Source organism: Camelus dromedarius, chromosome 16, assembly GCF_036321535.1.
Source record: "Camelus dromedarius isolate mCamDro1 chromosome 16, mCamDro1.pat, whole genome shotgun sequence".
NCBI lineage: Eukaryota > Metazoa > Chordata > Mammalia > Artiodactyla > Camelidae > Camelus > Camelus dromedarius.
The window spans coordinates 57,612,814-57,619,601 of NC_087451.1; positions in this window are offsets into that span (position 1 = coordinate 57,612,814).

Sequence of the window (6,788 nt, forward strand, 5' to 3'; positions counted from 1 at the left end):
TGCAAGTAACATTTGTGAAATTCTTACCTAATAACAAGGACATTCATGTCTGCTTAAAAGTGTTTAATTTGTCTGTTAATACAAGTTGTCTACATAAAAAATAAATTTCTTCTGATTAGCACAGGGAACTATATTCAACATTTTGTAGTAACCTTTAATGAAAAAGAATATGAAAATGAATATTTGTATATATGTATGACTGGGACATTATGCTGTACACGAGAAATTGACACATTGTAACTGAATGTACTTCAATTTAAAAAATAATTGTCTGTAGATTGTTTGATGAGTGCATTGTCAAATTATGAAAGTTAAAGTGCAATAATATTTGACAAATATAACTGATGGTATATCTCATGTCTAATAAGAGAAATGCTTTTGTCTTTGCTTTATCTTATTAGGAAGTTTATATGTCAGTGTAAAAATGTCGTTTGGTCCAATAAGTGTAAAATACATTCCGTAGAAAAGGAGTGCAGAAACTAGCCATATAGATTTGTTGGTGCATGTGAAGAAACCTGCGCCTTCACTGGAGTGATGCAATGCTCTTCTAGTTTGCCCTCAAGTGGCTGTTTTATGCTTTTTGGCAAGGACAATCTTTTCTTTTTTTAATATATTTTTATTGAAATACAGTCAGTTTACAATGTGTCAATTTCTGGTGTATAGCACAATACTTCAGTCACACAGGAACATACATATATTCGTTTTCATATTCTTCTTCACCATAGGTTACTACAAGATATTGAATATGGTTCTCTGTGCTATACCGTATAAACTTGTTGTTTATCTATTATATATATATTAGTTAGTATCTGCAAATCTCGAACTCCCAATTTATCCCCTCCCACCCTCTTCCATGCTAGTAACCATAAGTCTATTTTCAATGTCTGTGAGTCTGTTTCTGTTTTGTAAATAAGTTGGTTTATCTTTTTTTTTTTTAAGATTCCACATATAAGTGATATCATATGGTATTTTTCTTTCTCTTTCTGGCTTACTTCACTTAGAATGACATTCTCCAGGTTCATCCATGTTGCTGCAAACATCATTATTTTATTATTTCTTATGGCTGAGTAGTATTCCATTGTATAAATATACCTCAACTTCTGTTGATGGACATTTAAGTTGTTTTCATGTCTTGGCTATGTAAATAGTGCTGCTATGAACATTGCGGTGCATGTGTCTTTTTGAATTAAGGTTCCCTCTGGATATATGTCCAGGAGTGGGATTGCTGGATCATATGGTAAGTCTGTTTTTAGTTTTTTGAGGAATCTCTATGTTTATGTTTTCCATAATGGCTGCACCAAACTACCTTCCCACCAAAGGTGTAGGAGGGTTCCCTTTTCTCCACACCCTCTCCAGCATTTATTGTTTGTGAACTTTTGAATGACAGGCATTCTGACTGGTGTGAGGTGATACTTCATTGTAGTTTTGATTTGCATTTCTCTGATAATTAGAGATACTGAACATTTTTTCATGTGCCTATTGGCCATGTGTCTTCATTGGAGAATTGCTTGCTTAGGTCTTCTGCCCAATTTTTGAATTGGGTTGTTTGTTTTTTTCTTATTAAGTTGTATGAGCAGTTTAAATATTCTGAAGATTAAGTCCTTGTCAGTCTCATCTTTTGCAAATATTTGTTTCCCATTCTGTAGGTTGTCTTTTTGTTTTGCTTATGGTGTCCTCTGCTGTGCAAAAGCTTATACGTTTAATTAGGTCCTCTTTGTTTATTTTTGCTTTTATTTCTATTGCTTGGGTAGACTGCCCTAGAAGAACATTGCTGAGATTTATGGCAGATAATGTTTTGCCTATGTTTTCTTCTAGGAGATTTATAATGTCTTATCTTAAGTCTTTAAGCCATTTTGAGTTTATTTTTGCATATGGTGTGAGGCAGTGTTCTAACTTCACTGATTCACATGCAGCTGTCCAGTTCTCCCAACACCATTTGTTGAAGCGACTCTTTACTCCATTGTATGTTCTTGCCTCTTTTGTCAAAGATTAATTGACCAAAAGTTTGTGGATTTATTTCTGGGCTCTCTATTCTGTTCCATTGATCCATATGTCTGTTTTTGTACCATTACCATGTTGCTTTGATTACTGTAGCTCTGTAGTATTGTCTGAAGTCAGGGAGGGTTATTCCTCCAGCTTCACTCTTTTTCTTCAGTAATGCTTTGGCTATTCTGGGTCTTCTATGATTCCATATAAGTTTTAGGATTATTTGTTCTAATTTTGTGAAAAATGTGTCACAAACTTTTAAAATTGGATTTTGCTTGGACATGTGTAGGTTATCCTAATTCTTTATCATGATCATATGCAGAAAAGTAATGAAAGTTGACTATGGCCCACATTTTTAGATTTAATCTAGTATTCCATTTGTGTGACTCCTGCTTCTGAAAGGGGCAAAATTTAAAAGCATGCCACCATTTTTATGAGAATCGAATAAACATGCTACAAGAGGGTTCTCTCACAAATTAAACAAATCCTGGTTAGCCTAAACAACATTGCCTTGGTCTCCCCAGTAAGTTCCATTGACGTTCACCGGAAAGGTGGAGGCTCTTGATTCAATCCCGTGACTCCATGAGATCTGCAGAATACTGAATTTCATGCAAAATAGTAATGGTATTTATACTAGTGTACATTGAAATGATGGAAATTGAACATTAGGTAAATGAGAAAGGAATTATAAACCTTAAGGTTTGTAAGCTAGTAGTGCTAGGATTGGGAAATTGATGGTCATCAGGTACCTTTCAAGTGTGGGAAAACTGATAAAGTCAGCTTTGATCAAAATTGGAAATGCTTTATTTGTAGTGCTAGTTTGTGACCATTATGAACCCCCTCAGCCACATTAGGGGGAAAAATACAGTTGGTTTTATTTTAAAAAGTAACATCACTGCTCAGTCTAATCAGTGTTAAAAGTCATCTTGGGTCAACCCACTTTATCTATTCCCATAAGGGTAATGAGAAATGTCATATAGTTGCTGTCAATTAAAGTTCATGGTTTCCAATCTAACTGCAGTTATTTTTCTCATCCCTGCTCAAAATACCCTTGAAATCCTTACCAATCTACAAACTTGCCAAGCCACCAATTATGCCCACGTTAACATTCAGCACAACCAGCATTCTGTTTGCTTCATATCTTCCCTAGTCTAGGCTTCATTTCCCAGGGTGAATGTGAATGTGCAGGAAATATGGAAGAGGAATTGCCCCAGTTCTTTCCAATTCTGAATTGCTGACTTTAGCGGTAGTTTAACTTTGAAATCCAATTACTGGTTTTCTTGAACCAATTTTTCTCCTATTTTCTTCAGGGCTTTTAAAGGCTCACTTAAATGATTTCCTGAAAACATGTAGCAGGCTCACAAAACCTCTTGAGACTTAAATTCTGTTCCACTAAAAAAAAAAAAAAAAAAAAACCTTAAACCATATATTTTGTGTGTAGAGGTTGTTCAACTACAGGAATAAATATCTATTAAGTAAACTTTTAAAGATAAATAAATAAATAAAATGAAAGTTCCTTTAGATCATTTCTTAATCATCCTTGTGTTCCCAGATTCTCACACAGTATATAATATGTAGGAGGTCACTCCTGTTCAATCCTAACCCCGTTATAGTCTCACTGCCAACCCCACTGCTCCATTGCAACTTCCCTATCCAAGGTCACCAGCAATCCCCTTGTGGTTAAATCCATTTACACTTTCCAGTCCTTTCTTTCTTGCTTTCTCTGCAGCATTTGACCTTGTGGATTACCCTCTTTTTGCCAAACCCTCCCACTCCTTTGCTTTTCCTTCTACTATTCCAGCTGCTCCTCTTCAGTCTCATTTGAGGATTTCTCTTTTTCTGTCCATCATTAAAATGTTCAGTGTTCTTCAGGTGTCTTTGGCTGTGTTCTCTCAGCACTCAGCACACTCTCTTGGGGCCATCTCTTCCATTCCCATGATTTCAGCTAGCTCCTGCTGATGACTACCCAATCCAAATCACCAGCCCAGAATTCCTTCCTAAATGTCATAATCACATACACAACTGTTTACTGGGCATCTCCACTAGAATGAAAATCAGGAGTCAAACTCCTTGAGTTCATCCTTGCTTCATCACTAACCTATATGGTGTTGGGCAAGTTATTTCCTTTGTGGCTCAGATAATAATGATGGTCCTAACTTACACGATTGTTGTGAGAATTAAATGAGACAATTCATGTACAGGACTTAGTGCAGTACCTGGCAATGGAAAAATGTTGATATCAATAGTAATTAAAGGTCCTCAGAAAGCTCAATTCAACAGATTCAAAAAATGAATTCATCAACATACCCAAAACTTCTCTTCATTCTTTGACTCAGATCTCAGTAAATGGCACCATCTGCCCAGCCAGAATCTCCAGTGTTATCTTTCTTTCCCAATCACCAATCCTGGCATTCTATCAGGTGCTCTTCCTTGATGTAAACCTTGTAACATACCTCATAGTGTTCCCAAAGTCCAAACTTTACACTTAGTCATTCAATCCACGGAACAGTGCTACAGAGTAGGTGCTATTATTAGGGATCTGCATCCCTAATTTGCAGATGCAGAATTTGAGGCACAGAAAGATTAAGGTAACTCATCCAAGATTATATGAGAGGCAAAACTGGGATATAAACTGAAGTGGGAAGCCCCATAAAAAGACCGGCAGGACCCCCAAGTAGGGCCACTACTCTCGTGCCGGCACCATCCGGTTCCCTGGCCCAGCTGCTGTATCTCACTTTTTGCCTCTGAAACGGCTTACTTACCCCTAAAATTCTATTGGTTCCCTGAGCTCACTTCTGATTGGCTATTTCCCTCACTCTGATTGGTTATTACTCTCACTTCTGATTGGTCCACTTCTCTAACTTCTGATTGGTCCATTTGTAGTACTTTATTTGCATGGAGCTCACTCCTGATTGGTTATTTCTCTCACTCCTGATTGGTCCATTCCCCTCACACCTGATTGGTTATTTCTCTGACTCCTGACTGGTCTATTTCTACAAAGCTTGTTCCTGGTTGGTCAACTTATGTTATACTTTATTTGCATATGATGTTGCAAAGTGTAAAACTGGCAGCCTATAAAGGCCTGTGTAAACCTACAGATAGGGTATAGAGCTTGGAGTGTTAATTTTTCTGGTTTGCTGATGTAATAAACTTGAGTTCTCCAACTCTCCGAGTGCTCCTTGGTATTTATGCTGGATCAAGGTTGCTGTCACAACTGAGGTGTTTAACACCCAACTGTAACACATTTTTTGCAACAAACCCAGGTAGTCTGGATTTAATACCCATATTCACAACCACTATCCTAAATGTCATAGGGCTTCTATTTGGAATGTTTGTCACATTCTATTGTTTGCCTTTGTTTCTCTTGCTAGGCTGCCTGTTATTTGAAATCAGGGAGTCTGATTTGTTTGCAGTGGCATCTTCAGTGACTAGAATAGCGCCTATCAAACAAGGAATGCTTAATATATTCAATGAGTTAGATAATTCCTTAGAGACAAGACAGTATGAAAAATGGAAGTAACTGAATAGCTATCAGGTTGCACTCAGTTATGGTCAGGGTAAAGGTTTTGTTTGTGGAGAAAGTTGTGTTTTTTATGTGAGGATAACAAGCAGAATACCAGAGTCAGATAAGTAGAGGTTGAATTTAAGAACCCATTGAGGAGGGGAATAGCTCAGTGGTAAACCCATGCTGAGCATGCACCAGATCCTGGGTTCAATCCCTAGTACCTCCGTTAAAAATACATTTTTAAGTAAATAAATAAATAAACCTAATTATCTCCCCTCCAAAAAAAGCTTAAGAACACATTAATACTGATTCAACAGTTAAAGGGCACATGCTATAATTCTTTTTAAGTAAGGGAAATTTGACAAACTTATAAAGAGAACTCACAGACTTCGATTTGCAGTTACTACCAATATTTTTGAACTGCTTTTTAAAAAAAGAGGCCACTACCTACTCCCATGTCACTCAAATTGCATTAAAGGGCTCAATTCCAGTATCATGCTGGATCTGAGAATTAAAATTTAAGTTGGGAGACAAAAAAATTTAAGCTCAAGAAGAGTTCCAGTTTACCATGGGATCCATTTAAGTGTGCAGTCAGTTTATATTCAGCACCACCTGGTGTGCACTGTGTACCCTGTGAATTACTCTGTCATAATAAACAAACTGATACAGGTTTTCCTTCAACAGTAGCAACAAAAATGCCTGCTGCACAAACCCTGGGTAGCCCCAAGAGAGGGAAATGAAAATTCCATGCCTAAATTTGTTACTTTCCATTTCATCTCCTCTCTCTGTTCAAGCCTTCCTCCGTTCCACCCCAGGGTTATTTCCTTAATCCTTCTGACCCCATCTGCAAGCTTCCATCCTGTGCCACGTTGGAAGATCTCTGAGGCACCTGGACTCAGCAAAACAATACTTTCTTCTTCTCCTGCTGGGTAGTAAAGCGGTGCCAGCCCAGGCCCTGAGCCTCATCAGATTGATTAGGCAGAGTCAGGCAAAATTCGCGCATCATGGCCCTCCCCAGTTCCTGGTATCAGCGACCAGGATAACTCCAAAGACTCTTTGGTGTTCTTTTCTTTCTTTTTTCCTTCGCATGGCCTTCGCGAAGAGTAATTAATTATGATTTATAAAACGTAATAAATTGCAGTTTATAGACTCTGAGCACAGAATATTCTTCCTAAAAGCCCAGTTAGAAGAAATCCCTGTCTAAAATGAGATGTAAAACAACAGCAATTGAAATAAATACTCGAACTGCATGATCCTAAGCACTGTCAAAAAAAATAAAGAACTGTGTACTCTGTCT